We start from the raw sequence: 19,346 nt of genomic DNA, 5'->3' as shown, positions 1-19,346 counted from the left end.
TTTTGTCTATCACTGTATATAGAAGCAATCTCTGACTAGCACAGTTTATGGGACCATTCTGTAGCAGGCACTTTAAAGGCACTCTGGCAGTGTTGATGGGGCCCACTGGGAGTGTTAATGAGGGCGTGTGCAGTATTTAAGGGCAGGGATTATGTGCAAAACAAATTTCCCTTCCTGAAAGCATTTCTTGAAAGTCAGTAACTATGGTTTAAATAATATTCTGTTTATTCTTAACCCCTTAAGGACGCAGCCTAGTTTTGGCCTTAAGGCTCAGAGCCCATTTTTCAAATCTGAAATATTTCACTTTATGTGATAATAACATCGGAATGCTTAAACCTACCCAAGCGATTCTGAGATTGTTTTCTCGTGACACATTGGGCTTCATGTTCGTGGTAAAATTTGGTCGATATATTCAGTGTTTATTGGTGAAAAATTGCAAAATTTAGAGAAAATTTTGAAAAAATTGCATTTTTCAGAATTTAAATGCATCTGCTTGTAAAACAGACTAGTTCACATTTCCCATATGTCTACTTTAGATTGGCATCGTTTTTTGAACATTCTTTTATTTTTCTTGGACGTTACAAGGCTTAGAACATAAACAGCAATTTCTCATATTCTTAAGAAAATTTCAAAAACCTTTTTTTTAAGGTACCTCTTGAGTTCTGAAGTGGCTTTGTGGTGCCTATGTATTAGAAACTATGATAAAACACCCCATTTTAAAAACTAGACCCCTCAAAGTATTCAAAACAGCAGTTAGAAAGTTTTTTAACCCTTCAGGCATTTCACAGGAATTAAAGCAAAGTGGAGGTGAAATTTGCAAATTTCATTTTTCTTGCTGAATTTCAATTTTATTCATTTTTTTTTCTGTAACACAGAAGGTTTTACCAGAGAAACACTACTAAATATGTATTGTCCAGATTCTGCAGTTTTTAGAAATGTCCCACATGTGGCCCTACTGCGCTCGTGGACTAAAACACAAGCCCTAGAAGCAAGGAAGCACCTAGTACATTTTGAGGCCTCTTTTTTATTAGAATATATTTTAGGCAGCATGCCAGGTTTGAAGAGGTGTTCAGGTACCAAAACAGTAGGAATCCCCCAATAGTGACCCCATTTTGGAAACTACACCCCTCAAGGAATTCATTTAGGGTTGTTGTTACCATTTTGACCGCACAGTTTTTTCACAGCACGTATTTGAATTGGGCTCTGAAATGAAAATAATGTCATTTTTTCCAATAAAATGTCATTTGTGATCAAAATTTCTTATTTTCACAGGGAACAAAATACCCCATTTTGTTGCCCAATTTGTCCTTAGTGTGGCAATACCCCATTTGTGGTGATAAACTGCCGTTTGGGCCCATGGGAAGGCTCAGAAGGAAAGGAGCGCTATATGTTTGTTGGAGTCCAGATTTTGTAGGATTGGTTTTCGGGTGCCATGTCGCATTTGCAGAGCCTCAGAGGTATCAAAGCAATGGAAACCCACCAAAAGTGACCCCATTTTGGAAACTACACACCTCAAGGAATTCATTTATGGTTGTTGTTCGCATTTTGACCGCACAGTTTTTTCACAGCACCTATTTCAATTGGGCTGTGACATTAAAAAAATGAAATTTTTTCCAATAAGATGTAATTTTTTACCAAAATTTCTTATTTTCACAGGGAACAAAATACTAATTTGTGTTGCCCAATTTCTCCTGAGTGCATCAATACCCCATTTGTGGCAATAAACTGCCGTTTGGGCCCATGGGAGGCCTCAGAAGGGAAGGAGCGCTGTGTGTTCTTTGGAGTACAGATTTTGCTGGTTTGGTTTTCGGGTGCCATGTCGCATTTGCAGAGCCCCAGAGGTATCAAAGCAATGGAAACCCACCAGAAGTGACCCCATTTTGGAAACTACACCCCTCAAGGAATTCATTTATGGGTAATGTGACCATTTAGACTCCATAGTTTCTTCACAGAACTTATTTGAATTGGGCTGGGAATTAAAAAAATATATTTTTTTTCCAATAATATGTCATTTTAGCTCAAAAATTCTTTGTCCTGAGTGCGGCAATACCCCATTTGTGGCGATAAACTGCTGTTTGGGCCCATGGGAAGCCTCAGAAGGGAAGGAGCGCTGTGTGTTCTTTGGAGTGCAGATTTTGCTGGATTGGTTTTCGGGTGCCATGTCGCATTTGCAGAGCCCCAGAGGTATCAAAGCAATAGAAACCAACCACAAATGACCCCATTTTGGAAACTACACCCCTCAAGGAATTCATTTATGGGTGTTGTGACCATTTTGAGCCCATAGTTTTTTCACAGAACTTATTTGAATTGGGCTGGGAATGAAAACAAAATTATTTTTTTCAAATAATATGTAGTTTTGGCTGAAAATGTCTTATTTTCACAAGAAACAAAATACCCCATTCTGTTGCGCAATTTGTTCTGAGTGCCGCAATACCCCATTTGTTGTGATAAACTGCCGTTTGGGCCCATGGGAGGGCTCAGAAGGAAAGGACCACCATTTGGCCTACTGGGGATTTTCTAGTGCGAAGTCATGTATGCAGAAGCCCCTGAGGTACCAGTACAGTTGAAACCCGCAAGAAGTGACCCCGTTTTAAAAACTACACCCTCAAGGCATTCATCTAGAGGTGTAGTGAGCATTTTGACCGGAGACCTACACCCCATAAATTGTAATGTGGGTTCTCCCGGGTATGGCAATACCCTACATGTGGCTGTTATCAGCTGCCTGGACACACAGCAGGGCTCAGAGGGGAAAGACGAGGGGGGATAAGCTGTGTGGAGTGCATCAGGGTAAGTAAAATTGGGGTAAATTATAAACCAAGGGATGTATGATAAATTTTAAAACTCTTTCATACAGAGCTCTGGTTATTCGGGACACGTGTCACATTGATATATTGTGTCATCCCTTATCGCCCTCTTATAGCAGACTTTGCACCTCTTTTGACTTTTTCCCTTCTTGCCAGTTTGGGGAACTTCTCCTGGAAAGTGTTGCCCTGGTACGATGCATGTGGGCTCGCTTCCAGAAGTACTGGGTGCCCCCCCTTCTTGGTCCCTAAAGATTAGGTTCTTGATAATCACCTCTTGAAATTCCAGGAAAGTTCCCGTCTGGCCTGCACATCGACGTAGCACGTACGCATTGTACAAAGCCATCTGTATGATGTGCCCGGCCAGCTTCTTATACCACACCGCATGGCGCTGTAGGGCTTCAGGACTTGATCTTACAAGTCCATCCCTCCCATGTACCTATTGTAGTCCAGGATGCAGTCTGGTTTGGGGGTGGCCTTTCCTTCATATATCCTAAACCTGTAGGTATACCCTGATGCACTCTCGCATAGCTTATACATCTTCACGCCATACCTTGCCCTCTTACCCGGCAGGTACTCGCGGAATTGAACCCTCCCTTTAAAATGTACCAGGGACTCCTCAATAGAAATACACTTCTCGGGGGTGTATGCTGCGAAAACCGGGCACTGGAACGGTCTAATAGGGGTCTCCGTTTATACAAACGGTCAAAACTGGGGTCATATCGGGGTGGGCACGGCTCATTATCAGTATAATGTAAGAAGCGAAGTATTGCCTCATTTATTTATTTTTTTAGGTTCCAGTTCAGTTCTGAAGTTGCTTTGAGGGGCCCATATATTAGAAACCCCTATCAAATACCCCATTTTAGAAACTAGACCCCTCAAAGTATTCACAACAGCATTTAGAAAGTTTATGAACCCTTTAGGTGTTTCACAAAAATTTAGAGCAAAGTAGAGGTGAAATTTACATATTTTTTTTGTCAGAAAATCCTCTTTATACCATTTTTTTATAACACAAAAGGATTTATCAGTGAAACGCAAATTAATACGTATTGCCCAGATTCTGTAGTTTTGAGAAATATCCCACATGTGGCCCTAGTGCGGTAATGGACTGAAGCACCGGCCTCCGAAGCAAAGGAGCACCTAGTGGATTTTGAGGCCTCTTTTTTTATTAGGCACCATGTCCGGATTGAAGAGGTCTTGTGGTGCCAAAACATTGGGAACCCCCCAAAAGTGACCCCAATTTGGAAACTAGACCCCTTGAGGAATCCATTGTAGTTTTCTTGGGGTGCATGCGGCTTTTTGATCAGTTTTTATTCTATTTTTAGTTGGCGTGGTGACTAAAAAACAGCAATTGTACTATTGTTTTTTTTTTAGTTTTTTTTTACAGCGTTCACCGTGCGCTATAAATGACTTATTCACTTTATTCTGCAGGGCGATACGATTACGGCGATACCAGATGTTTATAGTTTTTTTTATGTCTTATGGCGTTTGCACAATAAAATAAGTTTTGTAAACAATCATTCACTTTTTGTGTTACCTTATTCTAAGAGCCAGAACTTTTTTATTTTTCAATCAATAAAGCCGTGCGAGGACTTATTTTTTGCGTAAAGAACTGTAGTTTCGATCAGCACCATTTTTCGGTACATGCGACTTTTTGATCTCTTTTTATTCCATTTTTTGGGAGGTGAAGTGACCAAACAATTGTGATTCTGGTACGGTTTATTATTATTTTCTTTTACGGCGTTCAACGTGCGGGATAAATAATGAAATAATTTTGTAGTTCAGGCCGTTACGGACGCGGCGATACCAATTATGTATAGTTTATTTGTTTGTTTATATATTTTTATTAATAATAAAGGACTGATAAGGGAAAAAGGGGGATTTTTACTTTTATTACTTTTAAATCTTTTATTTTCTTATTTTTACACATCTTTTTTTAATTTTTTTTTTACTTTATTACTTTGTCCCACTAGGGGACATGAGGGCAGGAGGCCCTGATCGCTATTCTAATACACTGCACTACATGCGTAGTGCAGTGTATTAGAACTGTCAGCTACTCACTGACAGCAAGCATAGTGGGTCCTGACGTTGTCAGGACCCACTAGGCTTCCGTCTATGGCATAGCCGGACGCCATTGTTTGGTGTCCGGTTGCCATAGTCACCATCGCCGGCCGCTATCGCGTAGCAGGCCGGCGATGGCAGCTTAACCCCTAAAAAGCCGCGATCTCTATAGAACGCGGCTTTTAAGGGGTTAATCAGCGGGGACACAGCGATCGGTCCCCGCTGTAGGAGCTGTGACAGCTGCTGAACAAGACAGCAGCTGTCACAGCTCCTGTATGTGTCGGGAGGACGGCCGAAACGGCCGTTACTCCCGTGACGTACTATTACGTCATGGAGCGCGAACGATACAGCTGCCATGACGTAATAGTACGTCAAGGAGCGGGAAGGGGTTAAGGAGCTCTGTACCCTGTGTTTCAATTTTATAAAATTTTACAAAACTGACTACTTGACTATGAGATCCTCCATTTGTGCCTACTAGCACTAGTTTTTAAATATACATCTTAAATATTTGTTTAAGTGTAGATTTTTTCTTTACACTTAGAATCAAGGCCCCTCCACCCCCCATGCGGGCCTCATCAAGGACCAATGAGTGTACCCAGCGGTGCCTCATCAAGAACCAATGAGTGTACCCAGCGTCTAATAGTTGCATTAGATAGTAGTCCCACAGTCCATATTAAGCCCTGGTGAATTTTCCACAGATTTGGGTTCTTTGTATTCTTTGCTGCTTATATTGTATTTGGGACCTCCGCAGGATTTATGTGTGACCAGGATTGTCCTGTATTACCTGAGACTACCCTGGCTCCTCGGTTTCTGTGTCCTTATGAGATAACAAAACAAATCAATCCAGTAACTTTCAGACTTCTCCTTCCTCAGTCCTGAAAATCTCTAATTCCTTCCACATTTCTCTGCTGAAACCCACTATACTCAACCGACTTAAAAAAATAAATTCCTGTCCATCCTGCTCCTGAGATTAAAGAGATCCTAGATGTCAAAAGAACATGAGGGAGATTATGGACTGGAAAGATTATGGTCCTGAGGAGAGATCATGGGAGCCCGTGGAGAATGTCAACGCCCCAGCTCTCATCAAGGACTTTGAACGAAGGTTCCCAAGCAAGCCAAAAAAGAGGGGGTGTAAAGGGGGGGTACTGAAATGGCTGCCACGCCGTTCCCCGCCTTCCCCACAGCCTCTGCTCCGGTTCCGGCGCCCTCCATTCCCTCATGCTCATCCTGAGCTCCACTTACCAGATCCGGACACTCTGCTGGCCCTGGGCGGCGTCAGGTAAGTGCATCCCTTACCTCCCTCTGAGGCCGTCATCCTCGATGTACGGCTGCAGCCACTAGAGGGCACATGCGCTGACTCGTCCTTTCTTAAAGGACCAGCGCGTGCCTTAATTCAAAGACTTCCTATTTAAGGATCCTCCTTCCTCTGATCCATGCTTGTTCAACCAAGTTTTCCGTGAGCTTCCCTGTACCCTGGTTCTCTGTTTCCTTGTCTTTTGCCTTTGTCTGGATTTCCCATTGTGACCTCTGCCTGAACTTGTCTATCCTTGCCTGCCGCCTGCCTTGACCTATCCATACCCGTAACGACGTCTGCTGCCTGTCTTGACTTCTGGCCTAATCATCCGACCGCCTCTAAACCCGTTGCCCTGGGTTCCAAGCACCACCTCCCGGACGACACAGAGGATCCACAAACAAACCGGTGAGAACCGTTATAGCCCCTTTATTGCCCCCATACAGTATAATATTAATATAATATTATATAATATTATATAATATTATTATAATATTATATAATATATTACAACCCCTTCAAGGACACAGTATTTTGTCCTCTAATTGTGCCCACAGTATTATGCCCCTTATAGTACCCCTACACAGAATAATGTCTGCTTAGTGGCCCCCACATAGTATAGTGCCCCTCTGTAGATTTTGGCATACAGCCTCCCTGTAGACAGTGCCATAATCCCTCACCTTCTCCTTGTAGATCGTGCCATACAGCCCCCCGACCATCCCCTTGTAGACAGTGGTATACAGTCCCCCCCCACCCCCTTGTAGACAGTGCCCCAAAACAAAAACAAAAATTGGACTCACCTAAGCCCCATTCCCACGACGAACTGAGCTGATTCTTGCGTAGGCCGGCGTGATCCTGTAACCTAGTACAGAGTTTCTCAACCTTTTCGGACTCGAGGCAGCACTGGAAAAATACAATTTCCTCAGGGCAGCGCTACCAAAAATTGTTTTGCGAAAGACAGAAAACAGCTAAAAACAAGCACTACACTTGTCTGCCTCAAAATTTAATTTTGGAGGTCAGGGGCAGAAACCACTTGAAGACCATCAGCCCCTCACTCACAGTAATATAACCATCAGCCCACCACTCACAGTAAAATGACCATCAGTCCCCCACTCACAGTAAAATGACCATCAGCCTACCACTCACAGATTCCCCCTGTAGTTAGTGCCACACAACCCCTTGTAGGTAGTGCCACACATCCCCTTGTAGGTTGCGCCACACAGCCCCCTTGTAGGTAGTGCCACACAGCACCCTTGTAGATAGCGCCACACAGCCCCCTTGTAGATAGCGCCACACAGCCCCTTGTAGATAGCGCCACACAGCGCCTTGTAAATAGCGCCACACAGCCCCCTTGTAGATAGCACCACACAGCCACCTTGTAGATAGCGCCACAGGCCCCTTGCAGAAAGCGCCACACAGCCCCCTTGTAGATAGCGCCACACAGCCCCCTTGTAGATAGCGCCACAGGCCCCTTGCAGATAGCGCCACACAGCCCCCTTGTAGATAGCGCCACACAGCCCCCTTGTAGAGAGTGCCACAGAGCACTCCGCCTGTCATATCGGACCAGAGCAGTGATAACAGCTAAAAGCTAAAAACAAAGCCTTTTGGTGCACTCTTCCTGACCTCCTCTAGGGGCAGCACTGTATCTGCAGGCTCCCTTCCCCTCCTCCTCCTGACTACTGAACTCCAGGCAACCATCACTGCTGACCTATTAAGAGACTCCAAGTTCTTGATTAGACTGTCTGCATGTGAAAAGTCCAGCTACCTACAAAAGGTAAGTGTATATGTGTGTGTATTCTGTCTGTCTATCTGTGTATGTCCGTATCTATCTATCTATCTATCTATCTATCTATCTATCTATCTATCTATCTATCTATCTATCTATCTATCTATCTATCTATCTATCTATCTATCATCTATCTATCTATCTATCTATCTATCTATCTATCTATCTATCTATCTATCTATCTATCTATCTATCTATCTATCTATCTATCTATCTATCTATCTATCTATCTATCTATCTCATGTCTATCTATCTAAATCTGCAACAAATCTCAAGTCCCGAAAAAATAACCCAGTATTTTTTCATAGTTTAAAATAAAAAGACTATACTCACCTCCCGTGACGCTGTTGTGGCAACACATACCTGGTCCCCTGATGGTCTCTGCACAGCAGCCAATCACAGAATGATAGCTGTACAGAGACCATCCAGAGGACCAGGGAGGCGAGTATAGTCTTTTTTTTTTATCTTAGCTGGCCTCCACAGCACGATTTGGTGCAGATTTTCTGGCAGATTGCCGCAGAATTTTCTGCAGCAAATTTTATCCATGTGTACATATCCTAAATGGACACAAAAGTTACAAATTCTTCACTAGTATACAGGTTTATGCCACCCAAAAACAGATGTATACCCCCCCCCCCCCAAAAAAAAACAACAACCATATACCTTAGCACAGTGTGAAACTGCACAGTGGTCTTTGCATACATTATACTGCATGGGGCATCTGTATGGGCATTATACTACATGGGAGAATTTGTGTGGGCATTATACTGTATGGGGGCAACTATGTGGGCTTTATACTGTATGGGTGCATCTATGGGGCATTATGTTGTATGATGACAGCTATGGGGGCATTACACTGTGTGGTGGCAGATGTGGGGGTATTGTACTGCGTGGGGGCAGCTAGAGGGCATTATACGGTGTTGCTACACGCACCGCATCAGTTTTCCCTCTTTGTGATACTTGAAAGTTGGGAGGTGTGATGGAATCCCCAGTCAAACCGTTGTCAACGCTCTTCCTGGGAATTCTGCTCCTGTAGAATATATGGACAGTGACGTCAGGGGCTCCTCTAGGAGGCCCCAATGGCGCTATGTACAGGGAGGGTGTGTAGCGCTATTTAGAGGGGGGTGTGTGTGGCACTATCTACAAGGGGTGGGGAAGCCCCTGACAAGACTGTCCATATATGGACAGTGATGTCAGGGGATTCCCCACACTGTCCATATATAGCCAGTGATGGCCGGGGATTCGACAGAGTCCCAGAGCAGAGCCTATACTATCGCTCTGCCCGGGACTCCGCTCTGGGGAAGCCCCTGATAACACTGTCCACATACTAACGCTCTGCTCTGCTCTGGGACTCCGGCTCTGGGGTCAAATTAAGTTGTTTTTTTTACAAAGAGAATGTTGTTTGGTACAGAACTGATATGTTGAAGGTTTATCGTTAGCTCTCACTGACCTAATGAGAGCAGTAAAATGGCAACGGTGAATGTTTATAGCTGGGTGTAGTAGGCATGATGAGTCCCTGCTGCCGGCACATTGCATGCTGGGCCACAAGCGGGAACTGTATGACCGGAAGGGCAAGACAACGAGCACAGAGAGGTAAACAAACCTCTCAATGTAAACAAAAGAGAATAATGGTTTAGGTGGCATTAACCCCTTAGCGCAACTTGACGTAACTGTACGTCGAGGTGAGCAGTAAGTTCGCGCACCTTGATGTGCAGTTACGTCCGTGCTTTGACAGTTAACCGCCTCGCGGCGCTACACCGCAGCGGCGGTTAACTGTGCAGGGTGTCTGCCCTGCATTCCCCGTTGCTGATCAGCGGCCCATCGCCGCTGATCTCGGCAGTTAACCCCTTAATTGCGGCGTTCGATTTTAAACGCCACAATTACGGTGTTTAGCGCCAATCGGCAGCCCCCACGTGAAATGACGGGGTCTCGCGATGGTACCAATGGCAACCGGACACCAGACAATGGCTTCCGGGCTGCCATGTACAGAAGCCTATGAGGACCAGCCGGAGGGTGGTCGTCGTAGGCTTCCTGTCAGTGTGACTGTTACGTCACAATGACAGTTGGAATGCATTACACTACGTGTGTAGTGTAATGTATTCCAGCAGCGATCAGAGCTGCAAGTCTAAGTGTCCCCTAGTGGGACAAGTGAAAAAAGTAAAAAAAAGAATAAAAATGTTTTAAAAAAAGTGTAAAAATAAAAGTTATAAGTGACATAAACATGAACTGCTTTTTTTTCCTATAATAAGTCTTTTATTATAGGAAAAAAATGAACATTTAAAAAAAAGTACACATATTTGGTATCACCGCGTTCGTAACGACCCCGACTATAAAATTATAATCTTATTTTTCCCGCACGGTGAACACCGCAAAAAAAATAAACTAAAAACAATGCCAGAATCACTATTTTTTGGTCACCACCCCTCCAAAAAATGCAATAAAAGGTGATCAAAAAGTTGCATGTACGCCAAAATAGTACCGATACAAACTACAACCCGTACCGCAAAAAACAAGCTTTTACACAGTTTTTTTGACTGAAAAATAAAAAAGTGATGGCTCTCAGAATATAGTGACACAAAAAATAATTTATTTTCGAAATAAGTTATTTTATTGCGCAAATGCTGCAAAACATAAAAAACCTATATACATATTGTATCGCCGTAATCGTACCGACCCGCAGAATAAAGTATAATGGTCATTTATAGCCCAGGGTAAACGCTGTCAAAAATAAATAAAAATCATTGTCAGAATTGATGGTTTTTGGTCACCTGGCTTGCCGAAAAATGGCATAAAAAGTGATCAACAAAATCGCATGTACCCCAAAATGGTACCAATGAAAATTACAGATTATCCCGCAACAAATAAGCCCTCACACGGCTCCGGTGGTGAAAAAATAAAAAAAGTTCTGGCTCCCAGATTATGGCAATGCAAAATGTGCAATGTTCCAAAAGCAGATAGGATCGGGTGCAATTTATAAGTGCGACACTGGCCACATATCTGTGGATTATTATTTATTTACCCCATTATTATACCCTCTTATTATGCCCCTGATGTACTCTGCCCAGCCTACATGTGCCCCCACATTCTAAACTGAAATACCAGCAAAAATCCAGAGCTACTACCAAGCAAAATATGCGCTCCAAAAGCCAAATGGCGTCCCTCCCTTCTGAGCCCTACAGCGTGCCCAAACAGCCGTTTACGTCCACCGATATGGCATCGCCATACCCGGGAGAACCCGGTTAATATTTTATGTGGTATTTGTGGCACAAACTGGGCACAACATATAGTGCACTAAAATGGCACATCAGTGGAAAATTGTAATTTTCACTCTGCACCATCTGCTGCGCATTAAACCCTTCGCGCACCATGACTTAATAGCATGTCGTGGTGTGTGTGTGTGTGGGGGGGGGGGTGATATATGGAGCATCTCACGCGCTGAGCCCGCGCCATATGCTGCAGGTGTCAGCTGTGTATTAGAGCTGATACCTGGGACTAACGGACAGGTGCCTGTAAAAATGACAATATACTGCAATACATTAGTATTGCAGTGTATTCTACCAGTGATCTAACGATTGCTGGTTCAAGTCTTCTAGGGGGACTAATAAAATATGTAAAAACAAAAGTAAATAGTTATTATTAGTGGAAAAAAATAAATAAATATTTAAAGTCCAAAAATAAACCCTTTTCACATTTTTTCTCTAAAGTAATGTAAAAAAAATAAAAAAAGACACAAAATTGGTATCGCTGCGTCCGTAAAAGTCCATGCTATTACAATATACCATTATTTAACTCACACGGTGAACGCCATGAAAAATAAATAATTTGAAACGGCAAAATCTCAGTTTTTTGGTCACCTTGGCTCTACCAAAAAATGTAATAAAAAGTGCTCAAAAAGTCTTATGTACCAAAAAATGGTACCAATAAAAACTACAGCTCGTTCCGCAAAAAATAAGCCCTCACACCACTCTATTGACGGAAAAATAAAAAAGTTGTGGCTCTCGGAAAGCGGGGAGGAAAAACGAAAAAGAAAAAAGCAAAACATGGATCAGTTCGGAAAGGGTTAATTACTTTCTAATGAAAAAACATTTATGACCACATGTGGGGTATAGCCGTACTCGGGAGAAATTGCTTTACAAATGTTGGGGTGCATTTTCTCCTTTATACTTTGTGAAATTGAAAAAATTCAACATTTTAGTGGAAATAATGTTGATATTAATTTTCACAGCCTAATTCTAATAAATTCTGCAAAAGACGTGTGGGGCCTAAATGCTCACTATACCCCTAGATAGCTTCTTTAAGTGGTGTAGTTTCCCAAATGGGGTTACTTTTTGGGGGCTTCCACTGTTTCGGTCCCTCGAGGGCTTTGCAAATTCGACATGACACCCAAAAATCTATTCCAGCTAAATTTGAGCTCCAAAAGCCAAATAGTGCTCCTTCCCTTTTAAGCCCCGGTGTGGGTCCAAACAGCAGTTTATTACCACATGTGGGGTATTTACGTAATCAGCAGAAATTGTTTTACAAATGTTGGGGTGCTTTTTCTCCTTTATTCCTTGTAAAATTTAAAAATGTCTAAGTTCTTACAGAAAAAAAGTAGATTTTTACCTTTACAGACTAATTCCAATGAATTCTGCAAAACAACTGTGGGGTCAAAATGCTAACTTTACCCCTAGAAAAATTCCTTGAGGGGTGTAGATTCCAAAATGGGGTCACAATTGGGGGGTTTACACGGTTTTCATCCCTCCAGTGCATTGCAAACGCGACACGGCACTGAAAACTGTTCCAGCAAAATCAGAAATCCAAAATCCAAATGGTGCTCCTTCTCTTCTGAGGCCTGCTGTGGGTCCAAACAGCAGTTTATTACCACATATGGGGTATTGCTATAATCGGGAGAAATTGCTTTACATATGTTGGAGTGTTTTTTCTACTTTTTTCCTTGTAAAAATTAAAAATTTCTAAGTTTTTTCACAAAAAAAGTAGATTTTCATCTTCATATACTAATTCAAATAAATTTAGCAAAAAAACTGTGGGTTCAAAATGCTAACTATACCCATAGATAAATTCCTTGAGGGGTATAGTTTCCAAAATGGGGACACTTTTGGGGGGTCTTTACTGTTTTGGTACCACAAGACCTATTCAAACCTGACATGGTGCCTAAAATATATTCTAAATAAAGGAGGCCCCAAAATCTACTAGGTGCTTCTTTGCTTCTGAGGCCTGTGTTTCAGTCCATTACCGCACTAGGACCACATGTGGGATATTTCTAAAAACTGCAGAATCTGGGCAATAAATATTGAGTTGCATTTCTTGGGTAAAACCTTCAGTGGTACAGAAAAAATGGATTACAAATGAATTTTCGAAGAAAAAAATTACATTTGTAAATTTCACCTCTACTTTGCTTTAATTCCTGTGAAACGCCTAAAGGGTTAAAACACTTTCTGAATGCTGTTTTGAATACTTTGATGGGTGCAGTTTTCAAAATGAGGTGACTTCTGGGTACTTTCTAATATATAGGGCCCTCAAAGCCACTTCAGAACTGAACTGGTCCCTGAAAAAATAGCCTTTTGAAATTTTCTTGAAAATGCGAGACATTGCAGCTAAAGTTCTAAGCCTTGTAACGTCCTAGAAAATAAAAGAATGTTCAAAAAACGATTCCAAACTAATGTAGACATATGGGAAATGTTAACTAGTAAATATTTTGTGTGGTATTACTATCTGTTTTACAAGCAGATACATTACAATTTAGAAAAATGCAGATTTTTGCAAATTTTCTCAAAATTTTGGTGTTTTTGACAAATAAATATTGTATTTAACGACAACATTTTTTCAGTATCATAAAGTACAACATGTCACGAGAAAACAATCTCATAATCACTTGGATAGGCAAAAGCATTCTGGAGTTATTACCACATAAAGTGACACATGTCAGATTAGCAAAAATCGGCTGTGTCCACAATACAAAAACAGGCTTAGACACTAAGGGGTTAATATATAAATTGAGAAGCGTTGCAGTGATTAAAAAAAAACAAAAAATAAGTATTGTAAAACCCCTTTAACCTCATAGTGAGACCTGAAGTAATCTGTACTACATTAATGCCCTCTTGTGGACACTGAGTATAAAAGCAAGTTTAAACATTTATCCTATTGTAAGCATGGATGGAAGACCTTTAGGCCCCATGCGCACAGGATTAAAATGCTGTAGATTTTCCATCCGGATTTCCGGACAAAGACTTTGCAGTAGAATACAGTACCAGCCATGTAAATTTAATTTGATCAAATCTCATCTATGTGCTGCAGAATTTTTCCGCGCAGAAATTGACCTGCAGTGAAGATTTTTAAATCCACAGCAGATATCAATTTCTGTTGCAGATTTTAACTGCAGATTTAATTCCTTCCAATGAGAGGGGTAAAATCTGCAATGAAGTTCACAGCAAAATCTGCATGTGATTTTATTTCTGCGGATTCTATTAGCTGGGATAAGAGCACGAATACAGGTAGGGGCAGGGGCCAGGGATACATTTCACTATGTGGGGAAAAGAAGGGAGGCTTATCAGTGATAAAAAATGTGTCTGTACCCCAAAAATTCCGAACTTGATGGATTTCTTGCAACTGTCGTGTTGCGGCAACCTGCAGCCATGTAACCATAGTCCTATAGTCACTGCTAGGGCTGTGCTGGGTCTAGTCACTACTAGGGCTGTGCTGGGTCTGCTGTCACCTGCATACTATCAATCACATCTAGTCTACACACATTTTTATTTGAGATTTATCAAATGTAGGTCCCGTAAGAAGTGCAGCAGTTGCCTATAGCTACCCATTTGCCTGCTTGATCTGGTGCGAAACATTTTATATGCCACTGGTTTAAATCCCAGGACTGTGAGACATACATTTAGGTTGCATGTAACTTAACCCGTTAGTGACCGGCCCATCGTGTTTCTACGTCGGTCACTAACGGGCCTTATTCCGATGCCATAGACTTTTTACGTCGCGGCATCGGAATAAGTAAACAGAGCAGGGAGCTGTCAAATCTCCCTGTTCTCAGCTGCCAGAGGTAGCTGAGGGCTGGGAGCGTCCCTGCTCTGCCGTGTGAGATCGATATTAGTAACGATCTCGCCCGTTTAACCCCTCAGATGCGGTGCACAATAGCGTGCACCGCATCTGAGTGGTTTTGGAGAGAGGGAGGGAGCTCCCTCTCTCTCCCACCGACACCCGGCGATACGATCGCCGAGTGTCTGTGTCTCTAATGGCAGCCGGGGGTCTAATAAAGGCCCCCAGGTCTGCTTGGAGTGAATGCCTGCTAGATCATGCCGCAGGCATGACCTAGAAGATGCCTGTCCGTGTTAAACGGACAGGCAGTAATACACTGCAATACAAAAGTATTGCAGTGTATTATAAATGCGATCGGAGAATCGCATATTATAGTCCCCTAATGGGACTAGTAAAAAAGTGAAAAAAAAGTTTAATAAAGTTAATTAAAAAAATTTTTGGGAAAAACCCAGCTTTTCCCCTTACAAACTGCTTTACTATTAAAAAAACAAAATAAAGTAAAAAAGTTACACATATTTGGTATCGCCGCGTCCGTAACGACCCCGACTATAAATCTATTACATTATTTAACCCGCACGGTGAACGCCGTAAAAAAATTAATAAAAAACTATGGAAAAATTGCTGTTTTCTGTGAATACTGACTTTAAAAAAATTTGATAAAAAGTGATCAAAAAGTCGCATCTACTCCAAAATGGTACCAATAAAAACTACAAGTCGTCCCGCAAAAAAAAAGCCCTCATACAACCGCATCGGCGAAAAAATAAAGACGTTACGGCTCTTCAAATATGGAGACACAAAAACTAAGAATTTTGAAAAAAAAGCGTTTTTACTGTGTAAAAGTAGTAAAACATACAAAAACTATACAAATTTGGTATCTTTGCAATCGTAACAACCCGCTGAATAAAGTTATTGTGTTATTTATACCACACGGTAAACGGCGTAAATTTAGGATGCAAAAAAGAGTGGTGAAATGTCAGATTTTTTTCTATTCCCCCCCCAAAAAAAGTTAATAAAAGTTAATCAATAAATAATATGTACCTAAAAATGGTGCTATTAAAAAATACAACTTGTCCCGCAAAAAACAAGACCTTATACAGCTATGTCGACGCAAAAATAAAAACTTTATAGCTCTTGGAATGTGACGATTCAAAAACGTAAAAAATAGCTTGGTCATTAAGGTCCAAAATAGGCTGGTCATTAAGGGGTTAAAGGGGTTGTCCAGGAAAAAGAAAATGTCTAAAAAGTTTCCCCCAGCCTTGATTTACCTTCCCTAATACCCCCTATTAGGCTATGTTCACACGGGGTATTTTGCCGAGTTTTTTGACGCGGAAACCGCGTCGCAAAACTCGGCAGAAACGGCCCGAGAACGCCTCCCATTGATTTCAATGGGAGGCGTCGGCGTCTTTTTCCCGCGAGCAGTAAAACTGCCTCGCGGGAAAAAGAAGCGACATGCCCTATCTTCGGGCGCTTCCGCATCCGACCTCCCATTGACTTCAATGGGAGGCAGGAGAAAGCGTATATCTCGCTGTTTTATGCCCGCGGCGCTCAATGGCCGCGGGCGAAAAACGGCGCGATAATTGCCGCGAAAATCGGCGTGCAGGGAGAGGAATATCTGCCTCAAAGTTCCGAACGGAATTTTGAGGCAGATATTCCTCCCCCAAAATTTTTTTTTCTTTTTTTCTTTTTTTTTTTTTTTAAAGCCCGAGCCGTGCTTTCTATCACCCAAGTGCATAAAAAGTGCAGAGGTGCCACACAAAAAGTGCACAAGGATGCGGTCTATCACAGCCCTTCTCTTAAAAGAGAGAGGCCCCGCATAATCATTCCCTGACCCTCCAAACCATAGGCCTAGAGGATCAAGGATCGATGGTCCCCCCTCGCCGAAGCTTAGGGAGACCCAAACACACTCCTAGGCTTCTACCTGGGCTGCCACCCCAGTGTCCACCTAGGAGCCTGCATCCAAGCTGCACCTCCCTTCCGAAGAAGGGAGGCCGGGTTGCAGGGGAAAAAGGAACCAGAAGGCCACACATTTTCCCCCTAGACCTCAGGAGGGTCCCAAAAGGGCACCGCATCCCAAAATCCTTGTGACAAACGTGACAAACACACAGTGAAAAACAAAATTAAATAAGTGGATGTGCGCTGTGATACAGCCTGGACATCCGCCAGGTATAAAAAAAATCCTCATCTCCCAGCCAGAAGGCCGGGAGAATAAAGGTGTGTGCTTAAAAGTGTGAAAGAAGAGTGCGTGCAAGTGTGCCTTCACTCAGTGGGATCCCACCCCCAGTGAGTTAGGGCACCCCAGGGTCACCAGCCCTGGGGCACATAGCAACTCGGGCTTTCAAACTACCCGACCTCCTGACCTCGATCCGGCGGTCGCCTGGTCACCTACAAATGGTACCTTTAAACCAAATGCGTACACCAGAGCGATGACCGTTGTGGTTCCCTGCCCTCACCTCGGCGTTCTGTCATCCCCCTACGATGGCCCACGAACCACCGGCAGGGATGATTACTAACCTCAGCTTGAGCAGGTACTACACTTGATCTTAGCCAAAAGGCCGAGAAGCGATTCCTCCCCCAAAATACTCCGTGTGAACATAGCCTTAAACTTCTAACCAGTTTCTGTTTGATTTCCATCGTCAATGCAGCTTTTTCTGTTTGTTTACATCCCTTGCTGTTTGTTTACATCCCTTACTGTCTGTTTCCTGTCTTGTAACCCACCATACCCATGATCCCCTGCTGCATCTGAGGAGACAGTTGCATCCCACCCACCCTTCCGCCAAAGCACCTCAGCTATTTGCATACTGCCACGCCCCACTATGGTCACATGGTCCTTCCCTGCTCTAATTACAGATTACAGGCAGACGGCTCCCTCCCTGCACACTGTCTGAGGCCGGATTTACACCAGCGTGTGCCTTTTGGGTGCGCAAAAAAACGCTGCGTTTTGCTCGCGTAAAAGGCACTTAACAGCTCCGTGTGTCAGCCCCGTATGATGCGTGGCTGTGTGATTTTCGCGCAGCGGCCATCATTATGACACTGTTTATATGTTTGTAAACAGAAAAGCACATGGTGCTTTTCTGTTTTCATTCATACTTTTTACTGCTGTTGCGCGAATCACGCGCGTCTCACAGAAGTGCTTCCATGTGCTGCGCGTGATTTTCATGCACCCATTGACTTCAATGGGTGCGTGATGCGCGAACAACACACAGATATCGAACATGTCGAGAGTTTTACGCAGCGGACACACGCTGCGTGAAACTCACGGACGATCTGCATGGCCCCATAGACGCGTTGCACGGACGTATTACACGTTCGTCTAAATAAGCCCTTACACAGTAATAATCATCATTATCCTTTGTGCCTCCATCTATCCCTGATCTAAGTACAGGCACCCATCTCCCTCCCCCGCCCCTTCCACAGCCTGATAAATGTTAGGGTATGTTCACACGCAGAGTTAAAAACGTCTCAAAATACGGAGCTGTTTTCAAGAGAAAACTCCTGATTTTCAGAAGTTTTTTGTGCTAATCGCGATTTTCGCTGTGTTTTTTATGGACGTTTTTGGAGCTTTTTTCACTACAGTCTATGGAAAACGGCTCCAAAAACGTCTCAAGAGGTTTCTTGCACTTCTTTTTCGTGGCCGTTTTTTTATGCGTAAAAAAACGCTCCTTTGGAACGGAATGCTGTTTTTCCATTGAAATCAATGGGCAGATGTTTGGAGGCGTTCTGCTTCTGATTTTTCAGTCGTTTTTCGGGAGTTTACGGCCGAAAATAGGCCGTGTGAACATGCCCTAAGTCTGCCCACTCCACCTAAGGGCTTATTCAGACGAACGGGATATACGTCCGTGCAAAGCACGTGATTTTCAGGCGCGTCGCACGGACCTATATTAGTCCATGGGGCCGTGCAGACAGTTGCGTGACTTTTTCGCAGTGGACGACATGTCCGTTCTTTGGGCGTATTTCGCGCATCACGCACCCATTGAAGTCAATGGGTGCGTGAAAATCACGCACACCACACGGAAGCACTTCCATGGGACGAGTGTGATTCGCGCAACAGCTGTCAAACTATGAATGTAAACAGAAAAGAACCACGTGCTTTTCTGTTTACAAACATCCAAACGGAGTGTCATAATGATGGCGGCTGCGGGAAAATCACGCAGCCGCGCATCATACGGGGCTGACACACGGAGCAGTTAAGTGCCTTTTGTGCACGCAAAACGCCATGTTTTTTGCGTGCGCAAAATGCACACGCTCGTGTGAATCCGGCCTTAGTCAGACATCTTGGTACACACAATCCAGTCAGCAAATTTACCTCACCTGCTGCTGGATCTGTTCCAAGAGATTCTGTATTAGGCCCTGTATATGGACACAGTGA

The 19,346-nt window shown here is 43.1% G+C and overlaps 1 pseudogene; it reads right to left on the bottom strand.

Moving 5' to 3' along the window:
- Window positions 1-17,474: 17,474 nt before the first annotated feature.
- LOC142761469 (U2 spliceosomal RNA) lies at window positions 17,475-17,544 on the bottom strand (annotated as a pseudogene).
- Window positions 17,545-19,346: the final 1,802 nt, after the last annotated feature.

Source organism: Rhinoderma darwinii, chromosome 4 (genome assembly GCF_050947455.1).
Source record: "Rhinoderma darwinii isolate aRhiDar2 chromosome 4, aRhiDar2.hap1, whole genome shotgun sequence".
NCBI lineage: Eukaryota > Metazoa > Chordata > Amphibia > Anura > Rhinodermatidae > Rhinoderma > Rhinoderma darwinii.
This window is presented reverse-complemented; position numbering and strand designations above follow the sequence as displayed.